Source organism: Phalangium opilio, unplaced genomic scaffold (genome assembly GCF_054372755.1).
Source record: "Phalangium opilio isolate 3A_F unplaced genomic scaffold, DU_Popi_V2 ptg000003l_1, whole genome shotgun sequence".
NCBI classification, from domain to species: Eukaryota; Metazoa; Arthropoda; class Arachnida; order Opiliones; family Phalangiidae; genus Phalangium; species Phalangium opilio.
In genome coordinates, this window is record NW_028324145.1 from 7,043,441 (window position 1) to 7,058,861 (window position 15,421).

The 15,421-nt window shown below is 36.9% G+C and overlaps 1 protein-coding gene across 4 annotated transcripts in view; it reads right to left on the reverse strand.

Moving 5' to 3' along the window:
* LOC149717420 (uncharacterized) overlaps nt 1-15,421 on the reverse strand; it is a 91,474-nt gene that overhangs the window by 41,355 nt on the left and 34,698 nt on the right. The gene's annotated exons all lie outside the window — the stretch shown is intronic.

Consider the following 15,421-nt stretch of genomic DNA (forward strand, 5'->3'; position numbering starts at 1 on the left):
GATAAAAGGACCAAGAGGGAGAGAGATCTATATATCGTAGTGTTTTGAGGTGGTCCCAAAAATTCGTATTCACGCGGCCAAGTGGTGCATACCCTATCTGATTAAGTTCATATTACGTATAAAATTGTTTATGTCAATTTGTTTATTTTTCGAATCTCGTTTAAAATAACCTTAAGTATTTAGTTTCCTTGAAAAGGAAGAAGTAGAGCTACAATAAATGTTATGCTGTTTTATAATGGATCTAGGTACTGGCAATCTTTTGTTAAATTGCATATTTATTGACAAAAAGTGCAAGCATTTATTACCGTTTTGAAGGGGAGCAATAGCACTATAACATAGTCGTGCCATGGTTTAACCCAAAAAAAAAAAAAAATCAATACCACTAGTGCAAACGCGACCACAATTTCTCTTTCTCACTAAACCTCTTGAAATCCCTTCCTCCTGAACTTCCCTGATTCAAAAATCATCTCCAAAAGTTTCATAAATTACAAAATAGTGCAAACGCGACCACAATTTCACTCTCAGCCTCTCCCAATCCCACCTCCATCCTCATCATCTTCGGGAGGAGCAACGTGTCTTCCCGCATCATTTCTCTTCATCCACAACCCACCCTCTAAGATGTGGGAAAACTGGGTATATAGAGCCAAGGCTTACGAAGAGGAGAAACGGCAACCAAAAGGCAAGGGAAGCGAACGTTAGAGGGATGGGGTATGTATGATTGTCCTTTTCTCCAGGGCTTCTGCGGCCACTGAATGAAGTGCAAATGGAGGGTGAGGAAATAGAAAACTAGGACGCGCGCTCGCCATCAGGACCAGTTGCTCGTGACGTATACGCGTATATTCGCTCCTCGCTCCTTGTCGACGACGTGTTTGTCTTTAATAGAGTCAACCCTGCATGGGGGCGAGAACAAGCTTGGAGAACCACCACCACCAGCCCAGGACACGTTTCAGGGCCTACAATACTACCACATGAATTGATAAACTACTTCCAGGATTATTCAACTGTTAGTAACAAAACACAGACAGAGAGAGAGAGAGAGAGAGAGAGAGAGAGAGAGAGAGAGAGAGAGAGAGAGAGAGAGAGAGAGAGAGATAGTAAAGCTAGTCCTTTCTAATGGCTTATTGCTCGCGATCTGTTCCAACACAGAGAGTGCAAAGACCTTTCCCAAATTGCTCAACATTTCCTGAACTGCTTTAACGTTAAGTTTACTTTCCAATGTCAAAAACGTCTCAACAGATTTAGAGAGCGATCTGTACTGCATGATCTTTCTACTAATACAGATCAGTTGCGAGCGGAACTCTGGCTTGATGCTCTCTAAATGGAAAACAAAAATCCAAGCAAGAGCTGCTGATCTAGATGCACAAATGGAACACACAAAATTTTACAGAGAGTGCGAGCTAGAGTTGTAAAAGGATTACGCTATAAGCCTTGATGATAACAACTACATATTTGAGCGTACCATCCTATTTTCTCCTAGTTCACAAAACATTTTCACGAAAGGATAGAATATATTCACGCTATTACAGTTGATTCAGGATAGGGTGTCAGAAAAGATTACGAAATATCCAAGCTTGCGGGTACAAAAGCACTCGGGCCCAGTTGTTAGGAAAAGCTGCCTTGCTGGGGCTCCGAGTTATCGTGATAAAGCCTTAGATACATAGTAGGATTTTCTTTGGCTCATTTTTGCTCTTCTTTATCTTTGACTCTTTGTTATTGGGTGAGTATGAAAGAAGAAAAGAAAGAAGACGCGGGAAATGATAAGTCATTGCTAAAGATTACTCCCGCCATAGCGTCAAATTAGATCGTACCAATTTCACGATGACGTATTAGAAAGTATTTAGTTCGCCATGAATGAAGCTAAACTTTTATATATTTTGTTTCCTTGATGGAGTCTTAAGGAAAGACGAATTATGATTCGGTCAGTTAGGGATGTAAAAAAAGGATTAAAACAATGTATCATTAAACACTGTATAATATCAGAATTATGTAATACTTCTCTTCGAGAGAAGTGTAAAACAAAGCTGCATGGGTAATTGTAACATGATTCTTCCCAACATCATTTTACATTTGGAGCATACAAGGTTATACTAAACCGAATCACATAGGCGATAAATGGTTCCCTAATCATTACCCTATTAGCGCTTAAGTATTTAGTATGGCTTGTGGATTTTTGTCCCACGTCAAGACAATAAGGTTTGTGGGTTGATTTCTGAGGATTTAATAATACCAAACAGTTACAGAATTCACCCTAGCACGGTGCGATGCCCATCTGAAGTTTGATGAGCATGCAGGAAAGCAAACAAAAAAGGGTGAGCCTGAGAAGAATGTTACATAACTAAAGTATTAAGAGGATACATGGTGTCATCCATCTCCTATTATCCCATTCTGGTAATATCTAGCGTCTGCTATGATCCAACTAAGCCTAACCTCTGTGGACAACGTAAAATTGTTATTATACAACATTTATCCCAGGCTTTCTTTTAAAATTATGTCGTTTAATTTAAACGTTTAAAATAAAACAGGGTAGAAGACAAAACACCCCCATTGCTACTCAGAATGGAACTTCCCCGCAGCACGTATAAAAAAGAAATGAGAGACAGAAGGCGTGGTGGAATGGAGGAGGGTGAAGCCATTTCGGAGCAGCATCCATCCCAAACCAAAAAGGAACCAAGAATTCTGGCGAAAGTACCAGGAGCGAGCGTGGGTGGAAGGCAACACGGAGTCGATTCCAATCTAAACGTACACCAAACGCAAAGGCAACAAACCCTTCAGTCACTCATAAATAACTGAATACACAATGCATATTTATACTGGGATGAACTACCGGAGATATTCCTTCATCAGCATCCCTGAATTTTCATTTTGACCTAAGGGTCATCATAACCTTGAAAAATTCTGTACGTCCAAAGTTAGATTACCGCGTATCTCAAATCTTGGTCTGAGTGAGATACGAGGGAGTCTACTCTTCAAAGTTCAAACGTGCTGACGTTTCGAGGTGAAATTGACCATTGGAATCTCTGTATAAGCATGGAGTACTTGGAGTCTCAGTACCCCACGGAGGTAAGAAGGCTTCTTGTTGTAGGCCTAGGTCGATATAGGAAAAAAGTGACAGAAAAAAAAAGAGAAATTTATAAGGGAACCCATGGGAAATTGTCTAGCACTTTTAAGGGTGTAGATTTTTATCCTTGATTAGAGCTAAAACTCGATATGGTTGGAGTAAAGTTAAAGGTTGTATCTACGTGTAAGGGTGTTAAAATTTTTCTCAGGTAGCTTATTTTATAGCCAAGGCTTATGGGAGCATTTTTTTCTATAAAACTTTCATTACAAAGGTGAAAAATCTTGGTATAGGGAGCTGCCAGAGAGGTGTGGCTTAAAATGGCTCCTCCCCTTTCCACCAAAATGGCGGCAAATTTGTCAGAGTGAAAGGCTATTGGGAGAAGACTCCTGATTGGCTAAGTGACGGTCTGACGCTTTAACGCTTAGTAGGGGAGATCACCAGCTTCAACATCTTCATACTTCGTAAGCTTGCCAAGTTAGTAACTAGCAAAAAATCTGGTTCATTTAAGCCATGGACTTGTTGTCGTAAAATCAATTCGAATTTGATTGATTTAGGCTTAGAGTTTGAAACCAAACTTATACAAAATATCCCAACGGAATTAACGCTTAGCAACAGTCAACGGTGATTTTGATTGGTAGGTGCGGGAAAAACGCGACAACAAGAAAAACCAATAAATGTTGGCCATCCTTATACATAACGCCTTATGTCGCGCTGATATTCCATGTTGAGAGTAATTTAAACGTCAACCAATTGCAACGCCCACTTTTACTTTATGAAAAAGTTACGTTCATACCGCACTCTACCGAAACTGAAACAGTTATTTACCAATGAACACTTCCGCGCAGCTACTTAAGTGTGAACAATGCCAGAAAAATATGAAACAAAATGTCAATCAACTCAACGTCAAGAAGTGACTGGAAAAGATTTTTCATATAAATTTCAATCCCTCTTTACTAAAACTCAAACTTGGAATTCACGTAATCAGAAAGGACTTTGCATAGGTGGACTAAAGCCCTAATAAAAGGGGAAGATTTTTGGATAGTTCCAAGCCTAATACCTAGAACCAATAAGAATCTTTCCGTGTTATTATCTCTTAGAAAATCTCGCATTGTTAGGAGAAAAGCGGAAATTTATTACAAGTCGGACTTCGGAAGGGAAATCGAGAAAAGAAAGTATACTAAACAAGGTCCATCGAAAAAGCAAGGCAAAACTATAGTTGAAATAATGAGAGAAAGTACAGGACTTTATACCGAATAAGGCCCCATTTCCAATAACAAAAGGCTACAGCTCTATTCGAGAGACTTTAGGACTAACTTCGATTGATTTTGGGTCGTGTCCTAAGGCCTTAGAACTGAGAATGAAAGTCATTCTCGCGTGAATAACGAATGAAAAGACAAAATTGAAAAAACATGTCAATTAAAACTGAGCCATTATTCAAGAGTGGGTTGAATGAATTCGTGGAATGTATTTGAATTCCGGGTCTTGTTTTAAGACCTTTGAACTAAGAATTAAGGTCCATTCTCACAAGAATATTGTATGAAGAACAACAAAAGACAAACACTAATAAAAAGGTAGTAGAAGTTATTCAAGAGTGGCCTGAAGGCGTTCGTGGAATCACAAGTTCATATGTTCACCATAAGTTTTTCAATGGTTACAAACTGGAGCTTGGCATGAAGTGACGTAGGTCATAGATTAGAGGGAAAGCGACGCCTGGTGAGGTGCCGTCAAAGGCTTAGTACAGACTAAATAGGAAGATGGAAGTCCTGCAAAATTAAGCATCCGAGTGTAGGACTTCAATTCTCGCTTGTCGTTTCCGAACTAGCTCGAGCTGTAAGTCTCTAGCATTCCGAACTTATATACATAGTGTCATACTTATGGAACATATCTTATAAACTTATGATGGAATGTACTTGAATTCCGGGTCCCTTAGAACTAAGAATTAGGTCCATTCTCACATGAAAATTAAATAAAATACAATAAAAGACTGCTTTAAAAACACCCAGTAAAAATATTCAAGGGTGAGTTGAATCAATTCACGGTAAGGGCTCTATCGCTTCTTATAAACAAAAAGGAGAGAAATTGAACCTTTGTACTCGATTCCCCTTCAAAACTGAAATTATCCCTTTAGAGAAAGAAAAATACAAAAATTCAAGACTCAGCTCGTTTTCTCTTTCGATCATTGGCGCTTCCGCTAGGAGCTATTCTATAACGATTATAATCTTCTTAAAGAGAGTCTTAGTGCCTTGGAAAAGAACGAAAAAAACAGAAAGAGAACGCCCCTCTCTCCAAGTAAACACACTAGCTAAAATCGATCGCTAAGCTATACAGTATATAGCATATTCCAGGATAAATACTAAACTGTTAAGCCTTGTCCAACCCTTTCAACAATGTAAGAGCAAGACATTGTTAAAAGCGATACTTCAAATTAGGCTTAGCGAGGTACTGTGAATACGGTAAATAAACATTTGTAAATTGTTAAAAATAAAAAATACATACAGGGTGCTTCTGATAAGTCTGCCCCCATAAATTAAGGGGGATGTTCTTTTGGAAATCGATTTTGACTAGAAAATGTAACTTCCATCTCCATTTTGCCACAAGGGCCACTGTTTTCGAGTTATGATTGGATGGAGTATTTTACGGATGACCCCTTAAATTTAATTAAGAAACTGATTTCTAATTTAATTCAGGGGTCATCTCTAAAACACTATCAAATCATAACTCGAAAACAGTGTCCCTTGTGGTAAAAATGGAGATAGAAGTTATACATTTTCGACTCAAAATCGATTTTCCAAAGAACATCCCCCTTAATCTATGACAGACTTAATCATAACAAATATGTTTCTATAACCCTGAACCTATTATACTATTAATTACTATATGCTACAAACGCAAGTGTTAGGGTTAGGGATAGGCCTTGGCTTATAAGAAAAATATCAACATTATGGAATTACGCTTGAAGTATGTGAACAAAAAATAACTCCAATAAACGTGGGAAAAATCGTGTATAAATAATTTACAAACAACATGCACAGTGTTATTGTAGTTTTGAAATATTAATAATAAGGGTAATGTTTATAAATAATTCAATGTATCGCTATACATTGTCACACTTTTCTTGCAAAGTTAATGAGACAAGTGTTTAATCTTTCAGAGAAACGTTTCGAGAATGTTTCTAGCAATAAAAAATTAATAAGATAACGCTTTTTCTCATGAATGTCTCTTAATATTTAATATAGAATAGTATATTAATTAAATTATGGTAATTATGGTAATTAAGCCTATTAGGTCTAAAATTGACCAGTTTTTCACTGAGACACACAAAAAAAACGCGTACTGTATCCTTATTAAACACACATTAAGATAAAACTAATTATATTAAGTATTTCCTAATTAGACGATTTAATGAATTAAATTATGATAATTAGGCCTAATAATGCTATGCTTAATGGCAAAGCTTTCCCACTGAGGTTAAATAAAAAATGAAAAGATATCATATCCTTATTAAAACTATAGTCTGTCAAACGAAAGAAGAGCCCTGAGAAATTTGTCCAAATTGGTGTCGCCACCATCGACCCCATAGTACTTTATCAACTTGTTTTGTTTTGTCAATAGTCGTCTGTAATATAGTCTGCTATAAACAGATAGGCTCAATCGCAATAGAACCAATAAATTTTGCTATATATATTTAATATGTTTATGTTTCATGATTTTTTACGATCATCGAGTATTAAAGAATAAAAAACAAAATTAACGACAAGACACCAGTTTTATCTTTGTTGAACTTGCAATATATTTTAAGGACATAAGTTTAAGTACTTGTCCATAAGTAGTTCAGCATCAAAGCGTCTTCAGTCCACATCTTCATCAGAGTCTTCGCTGTCTTCTTGCATATTAATTTTAAGAGGTTCAATTGTGGTTTCGATGATGGGATCTTTTTCCCAATACTCAAGCATTATATTCTCGACGTGAACTTTATGAAATAATAAAGCGTCACAAGTCCAGAACCCTGAAGTACGAAATTGACGAGGTTGCTAAAAGTAGAGGTCACACGGTAGTGAGGATTCCACCGTACCATTGCCAGTTTAACCCGATTGAACTAATATGGGCACAAGTGAAGAACGACGTTGCGAAGCAGAATTCTGGTTTCAAACTCTCGACGGTCAAAGATGCAACATTGAGGGCCATTGAACGTGTGACACCAGAGAATTGGCGTAAGGCAATAGAGCACGTCGAGAATATAATGCATGAGTATTGGGAAAAAGATCCCATCATCGAAACCACAATTGAACCTCTTAAAATTAATATGGAAGAAGACAGCGAAGACTCTGATGAAAACGTGGACTGAAGACGCTTTGATGCTGAACTACTTATGGACAAGTACTTTAACTTATGTCATTAAAATATATTGCAATGCTAGTTCAACAAAGATAAAACTGGTGTCTTGCCATTAATTTTGTTTTTTATTCTTTAATACTCGATGATCGTAAAAAATCATGAAACATAAACATATTAAATATATATAGCAAAATTTATTGGTTCTATTGCGATTAAGCCTATCTGTTTATAGCAGACTATATTACAGACGACTATTGACAAAACAAAACAAGTTGATAAAGTACTATGGGGTCGATGGTGGCGACACCAATTTGGACAAATTTCTCAGGGCTCTTCTTTCGTTTGACAGACTATAATAAGATATCACTTATTTTCTTAAGTATTTCTTAGACGAGTTAATGAATTAAATAATGTTAATTAAGCCTTATATATTAGACTTCAAAAATAATATAAAAAATTGGTTTCCAGTTTCTAATGCATCAAAACTAAAACCAGAAGATAATAAAAACATCCCAAGCGGAAAAATGAATCTACTTCCGTCTTCCCATTAACTCCGCTCTCAAAAAGATAGAAATTAAATATATAAAAACAAATTTAAAGGGGAAGGCTACTTTTAAATTACCTATCAAATAGGCCGTGTAAATACCAGTGCATATGGCGGGGTCATATAGAGGCAAAGCCATTCTCATTTAATGTTTTCTGCTCAAATCTAGTCTCTCAAACAATATGAGTTTGGTTTAAAAAGAATATATACATTAACATAAAGAGGAAGTAAAGGGTAAGCTTCCTCGATCCCTTTGGTCTATTTGGTCCCCACCAACCGGAAATAATAAAGTAAGATAAGAAAAAAAGAAAAGAAAAGAAAATTGACCAGTTACGTAAAACCGCTGCTGGATAACGTCAAAAGGAAGTTCTCTAATTTCCCCGGGATAAAAAAAAAAATAATAAAAAAACGGAAAAAGTAGGTTAGAAGAACAGAACCGGAAATGATGTAAGGGAAGACACGAATAATGGAATTGTCCCGTCCGTTTAGCGTGATAATAACGAACAGCCAAGTTTAAAAATTCGACGATATTATTGGCACTCAAATGATGATACAGATTATAGGTTACCTCCACCAAAACTGACCTCCTCTTTGGTGTACAGAGGCTACGGTAAGGTTATAGGTATGGGGATTACTACTCCATCTCGCCTATCTTCTCCAAGCAAAAACTATAGAGAGATTTCAGTTGGAGGAGGAGCTGAGTCTCACGACATAATTTACGCTGCCATATTGTTGGGTTTAAAGCAGGAACGAAGCTGAGACCACCCAATATGGCTACCAGAACAGCAGTAAGATTTGGGAGGGTGTGACGTACTATTATCCCATCTGAAAGCTCTCTACACACATGGAGGGTTGATACCATTTACACCAGGAGGCCTGGATACCTGGAGGACAGAAACCCATCTTCTTTTGTCAGTCTTCTGGTGCAATGGTATGGTATGAATCCTCCATGTGTGTAAAGTATCTATCGTTCGAAATCATAAGCCTAACCATGCACCCTTTTCCGAAACGATTCCCTACCAAGAGATGCTAAGCCTTTAACCTAAGATAAAATCGTAAAAGATAACATTCGTCTACAAAAACCAGCCTTATCTTTATCTAATTTCACGAAATGGCAGTTAAATATTTCTGGAATTCCTTGATGCGTTTAATGGGCTAGCGTTTTTATTAGCGTTATAAGACGAATAGGCCTTTCCATAAATTACTTGCAAAGAAACCAACACACAAGACGGGAGGCCGCAGTCTTAAGTAATTTGCCTTGCGCCAACAAAGAGGCAACGCACAAATGATAATACCCCAAGAAGGCGTCCGCCCCCGTCACTGTGGTCTTTCCTTCTCTTAAGGAATTCATGGAATTGTCTATATCCGAGTGGGCGCAGAGAGAGAGAGAGAGAGAGAGAGAGTCCCAGTTATTAAAAAGCAAGGTCAAGCCAATTTTTACGAGCATTCATAATCCATTTGATAGCATCCCAGCCGGTGCCGATTTAATAACGTCACGCTGAATTTAATTATAATGCTTTAAATTTAAATACCAACTTAAATATAAAGATTGGCTGGAATAATAATCTTAAAATAAAACAAATAATTTTGAAGTCTCAACAAGAACTTAACTAAAAGTTATTTCAATATTAACCTTTCAAATAAACATGCATACGCAATGCACCGAGGGAGCGAATAAACTAGAGAGTATTTACTCAAACACGTAACAACAATAGTGAAATAAAATAATATACAGGGTGTACCAAAAAGGGGTGTGGGAGGACCGAAGTACAGTGGGTTGTAAGGGAAATCAGTTGTAGATACTATATTGGTAATGCACTGCAATCGTAAAATGTAAACGGAATCGAGTTTAGGAAAAGTTTATAGAAAAGAGGTAATAATAAAGTAACTATAGCTGCTAGACAGGTGACTTGCAAAGATTTCCACCCTGTATAACAAAATCAACATCCATGCCAGTCCCTTCCGTACATAAACAGAATACAGCTAGTTGGGACCGATGGCGCGCGCGCCTTTTGGAAAATACAGTTAAAACAACACCCAAATACAAAACCCAACCAAATATAAAATTTACATAATATGCAAATAAGTACGATACGGAAGTCTCAATAGGTGACAAACGAGTCTGACTCTGAAGGTGAAAGACACGCAGTCTTTAAGCCTAACGTCTTAAAACGAACATAAACAAACAAACCCTATACTTTGAACAGTCATCGCAGTGAGTAAGAAACACGATAATAGGAAACAACCAGTAAAAAGGCACGAAGAAATTAGGTTGAAATTTATGCAAATATGACCTCCGCCTCTTTGGTTTGGTTATATTGCTAGATTCCTAAGGATTTGAGAGGGAAGTTGATAAGTGCCGGCTCTAGGGGTGTGCGAAAGAATACACTGGAAAATCTTTTCGAATCGATAAAACGGGCCAAATTTGAAATTTCATGAAAATAAACCGTTTAATCAGGGGATAGATTTAATTTTAGAAGTAGGAATGGAGAACGGTTAGTATTAACTTCAGTGCGACTCATAGCCCAGTATAGAGCCCCTCCCTCCAACACGTAACGAAAAGTTTAAATTATCTTATTGGCTACTTAAACTACGTTTTGATGACGTTGCTGACGAGGACGGCGAAAAATACGTAATTCCTTTTTACCTCTGTCGCTTGCTATGACCCGCCTCTTCTTTCATACCCCTCCGTCCCGTGGAAGGAGGTCCGGGACTTTGAAGCGCGCCCAGACTACTCTGTTCTCCATTCCTACTTCTAAAATTAACTCTATCCCTGGTTTACTCCAACTAAACTATTAACTGAAGTGAATTCTAATACTTATTTCAGAAAAAAAAACATACGAAGATTTCTGGAATCATCAAATATTCGACCAGAAATAATATAAAGTATGGAAATATTTTTAAAACTAAATTGAGATTTCATTCATATTGATTCACATTATTATTATTATTATTATTATTTATCTCTCACATATAGTTAAAAATGAAATTATTCACCTAGTTTCCTAATCGATTAATCGTTTAAAAAAAGTACTAACCGAATTATTTCCAAGTATCGAGAAATTTTGAACAATTTTGCATAGTATTAAGAACCGAACAAATATTTGCACACCCCTACTAATAACCTTTCTTAATTCTTTAGTTAATTAGTCGAGAAACAAGGCTCCCCCGTTAAAGTTATAAATATACCCAGAGTGGGTGGGTAGAGATGGGTTGGTAAGAGGATGAAGAGCAATTAAAACTATGGGCTTAGTAGCTCTCGTTACAATTAATGAAAACATCTGTCAAGGTCGTTAAAAACCGCAGAAGTTGCCGACAACAGAAACGGCCGGGGATCGGTCCCGAAAAATAATTAAAGATGCCTTCCAATTATATAAAGTTTATTGGTGAGAAGTTTCGCTATTAATCTGTTATATGTGTTTAAAGAATAGTACTGTACATAAGTATATATCTACTCATAAGTGCGCATGCGTAGACCAAAAGCTGAAAAGCGATATTCATGCAATAAAGTCCAATGTAAACATACCTAACTTAACCAAATCATTCGACAACTCAATACTCTTAACTTTCAGACTATACCGCTACAAAAATACGTAATTCGAATCATAATTACCGCTCTGAAAGGGAGCATGAAGTCGCAAAGAAGTTAATTTTATAATTATTCGAAATAGAACGAAAATAATTTTCAAAAAACGTTGTCAAATCACACCAATATACTAGAATCTATTTTTAACCGAATTTCTAAGTTACCAATACTTTCACGAAAAATTTTCATGGCTCCCTTATTGGTTAAAGTTTCGGCCAATCAAAGAAAGGAACGCGAAAAGTGTTTGAACCTTATCCCAATATTGTTTATTGCCTTCTCTTCTTTCATTGGATGAAACTTTGACCAATGAAAGCCCCAGATCAAATTTTGAGGAACAATGCCGAATGCAGTTAACAATTAGGAAAATAGAGACTAAAAGCGAATTTAATCAACTTTTCATTTTAACTCTACAGTAACACGCTTCCTTTAAACTTAATCTTTCCATTAAACAAACATATGGTCATTTAGGCTACATTCCATCGACCTCGTTATCTTTCCTTTCCATTTAAATTAGGAAATATAATTGAAATCGAAAAATCGAAGGTTCCAAAATACTGAAATCTATTATTAGAACCGTAATTCATTAATTAGGCCTAGTCCTAAATTCGAAACGAGGACGAGATGAAAGTTCGCGAGCTCGAAACGCGCAACAATGGAAGCGATATTTTTGGAAAGAGATCTGATGAAGACATTGTAATATACGCGTTAATATTTCATCGGATGTCCGAGCTAGACGTCAAAATATCGAGTGAAAAGTAGGACGAAAAGAGGGTGACGTTGCCCTAGTCTCTCCAGACTTTCGTAACTTCGTCATTTATTCATGAGAATTTTTAAAATATTTAAGAGAAAGGAGGAGAAAACTGCTGTGCAGTCACATAACCGTAAACCCAAACGCTAGATCGGAAGAAAGAAACTTCCGTTTCGGAAACTGGGTTATACCGGGTGTTACGTCTGCGAGTCATGGGTAGGAAAAAAAAGTAATTCCAAGTTAGTTTTCGACCCAATTTAGGTACATCGCGACCTCCCACGGATGGTCACCCAAAATTTTATCGATTTAACAGATAGACAAGTTCAGATTGATATTTCTTAATTTTTTAGCGGTATTTAGATTCCATTGTTGTACCGAGAATCAGACTAACATTTCCTATATTTTAAACCAGAATGGAGTATCTATGTTTAGGCAAGAAGTGATATCTAGTTTATTAGGAAAAAGGTAAAGTTGCCTAAGTATTCGCGCGACATAGTCCCAGTCCCCTTTCAAAATACAAGGGGGGACGCAAAAGGAGGCCGGGCTATTTCGCCTCTCCTCAGTCGGAAAATACGTAATTTTCGTCATTCGCGTCGCGCTGACGTGAGTTTTCAAGAACCAATGAGATCCTGGCTGGTTGTAATTTAGAGGCGGCGGGGATTAACTCCGGACACGTCTACGTTCGGACTGGAGATAAAGCTGGAAATGTGGCGAATTTATACCTTCTATCTAATAAACTAGATATGACTTCTTAGTTTAGGCTTAGCAATCTTAAAGACCATTTAAAACTTGCGTGTTGTTCAAATTCCTTAATTCTCCCTTGAAAATAAATAAAAATTAACAGAGAACCGCCAGTAAAACAGTTCAAAGTTAGGGTAAGGGATTTATCAACCCTTGCGCCTCATATTCCTTTAAGTCTCCATTTCTTTAAAAAGTAGGAAACGAATTCGAAAATAATCCCCTTAGAGAGTAAAGAAAAACGAAAATAAGCGATGAAATATCTCTCTCATTTGGTCTTATGGCCTATAGCTGTTAAAGAAAAGAATTGGGATTACAAAAACAAAATAAAAACAAAAGGAGTTGGTCGAATATGTTAATTTGTCCCAATCCCCTCGGCAGCTCCTAGGGGTAGTGGTATGCCCATAGTTCTTATCCAATTTATTCACGGCGAAGGTCGGAGAAATAGGCGGGAAAGTCAGCAAGGGAACCCAAAAGATAAAGACCAAAAGAATTACTGATGACCAAAAGTGTGGACGCGAAGGAAAAAAAAAAATGGGCCACGGCAAAAATTCCGCTGAAATTATTACTGAACTGATATGGGTTGGTATCTTCGCGAAAAGGGGGTCCCCTCTCGCGGTCAAAAGAAGCTAGACCAGAGAACCCCATAGCTGCTTTTGTCAGGAAACGAAATGACCTGATATTTTATTCATATTTCCTCTCCCGCCAAATTTTTTCTTTTCCCGCCAAAAGGGTTGCAGTCGTGAAGGCGTCATCGCCAATGCTTCTCCCGCGCTTTTCATCTAAAAACCTTCTTCCATGATTGAATAAAAGGGCACAGAAGCCGGTGTATGGGGACCATAGGAACATACAATGGAAAAAAGAATAACCGCGCGACATTTAGCGACCAATTACATCGACTGGTAGTATACGACTCATTTAACACAAATGCAGGAACGAAACGTATATATAACCCCTTCCCCCCGACTTTCTTTCTTCACCGTTTTTTCTTCACTTTATCGTTTAAATTGAAAAAGAGAGAATTTTCTACCCTCCCTTCGTTCTTGGCGATAAGGCTTCGTTGATTTCGTGTAAAGAGGAGATGAAATGTACTAAGAAAAAATGTCTAAACATTTCTCAAAAGAATTCATTCATGATACTAAAAATTATTCGAAATACGTCGAAGACACGTGACCAATGAGAGGCGTGGTTCGAAGAAACGTATTTCTTTCTATTTCGAAAACTATAACATTACCACTTTGCTGAAATCTCGCAAAAAACAAGGAATAAGCGTGTCCAGTCCCACTATATGTTTAGTCTTTGGATCTAGTTCCTGTGACGTATTTCAAATAATTTTTTGCCTAACCTAAGTCCCTTCAAGGGAAAAATTTTATATTTATAAAACATAATACCCTTTTTTACTTGCCCCACATATCAAGTTTAGAAAATATACTATTTCAAAAAATTGTTTACTTAAAAAAGCAGACGATGTCAGTACGTAATACGTCGTTATGGCAAAATAAACCTCGCTAAACTGTAATGTAAAACGCTCAACGACAAAAGAGTTATCAATCTATTACTACCTCATAAAAAGCAAGAATGTAATTTAAAAAATAACAAAATAAAGATCGTTGACCTTACAGTATAAAAATTTACATAATATCCATCCTTTCTTTTTCGATGATGGTTTGTTTTTCTTTCTTAAAGGATATTAGGTATCAAAAGCCTTAGGCCTAATCTCTCACATCATGGTAGACTCGAAAGATATAATATGACCTTAAAAGGCTTGGCCAAGGGTTAAGGCTTTCTTTACACAAACACCCAAGCATAATACGGGTAGCTTATAAACCTTTATACTTAAATCTGCACATACATAGATTGCCTTAGAGTCAAGGCAAAAATCGTTTAAGGCGGAAGTAAGTGTACTAAAATTATTAATGATTATATCGCTACATAAAAGGGAAGGGGATTTTTGAAAGATCGGCAGGTGTTCCGCTACAACCCGATATAACATTTATTACGTCTTAAAACTATATATTTATGATGGACATGCGTCTTAAGTACTGTTCCTAATCATTTCCGGTATTGGCCCGGGTAACCCGATAATGAAAGATCTAACCAAGGCTTAGGTACATGAAAAATGTACGGAAAGGATGAACGGAAGTAAAATCATGTTAGTTCCTAATTCCGGTCGGAAGTGAATTTGGTATCATTATCTTCATAAAGTTTTGGATTTATATGAACTTAATTATCAGAGTCTATTTCAATCATTTCGGTAACTCGATAATGAAAAATGTGAACTAGGCTTAGGTATCAAAAAAGTATGGTTAGGATCAGCGGAAGTGAAAAATTATAGTTGTAATTCCTGTCGGAAGCGAAACTTTTTTCTAACGAGGTAACATGATCTTGAAAACGTTTTGGATTTATATGAGC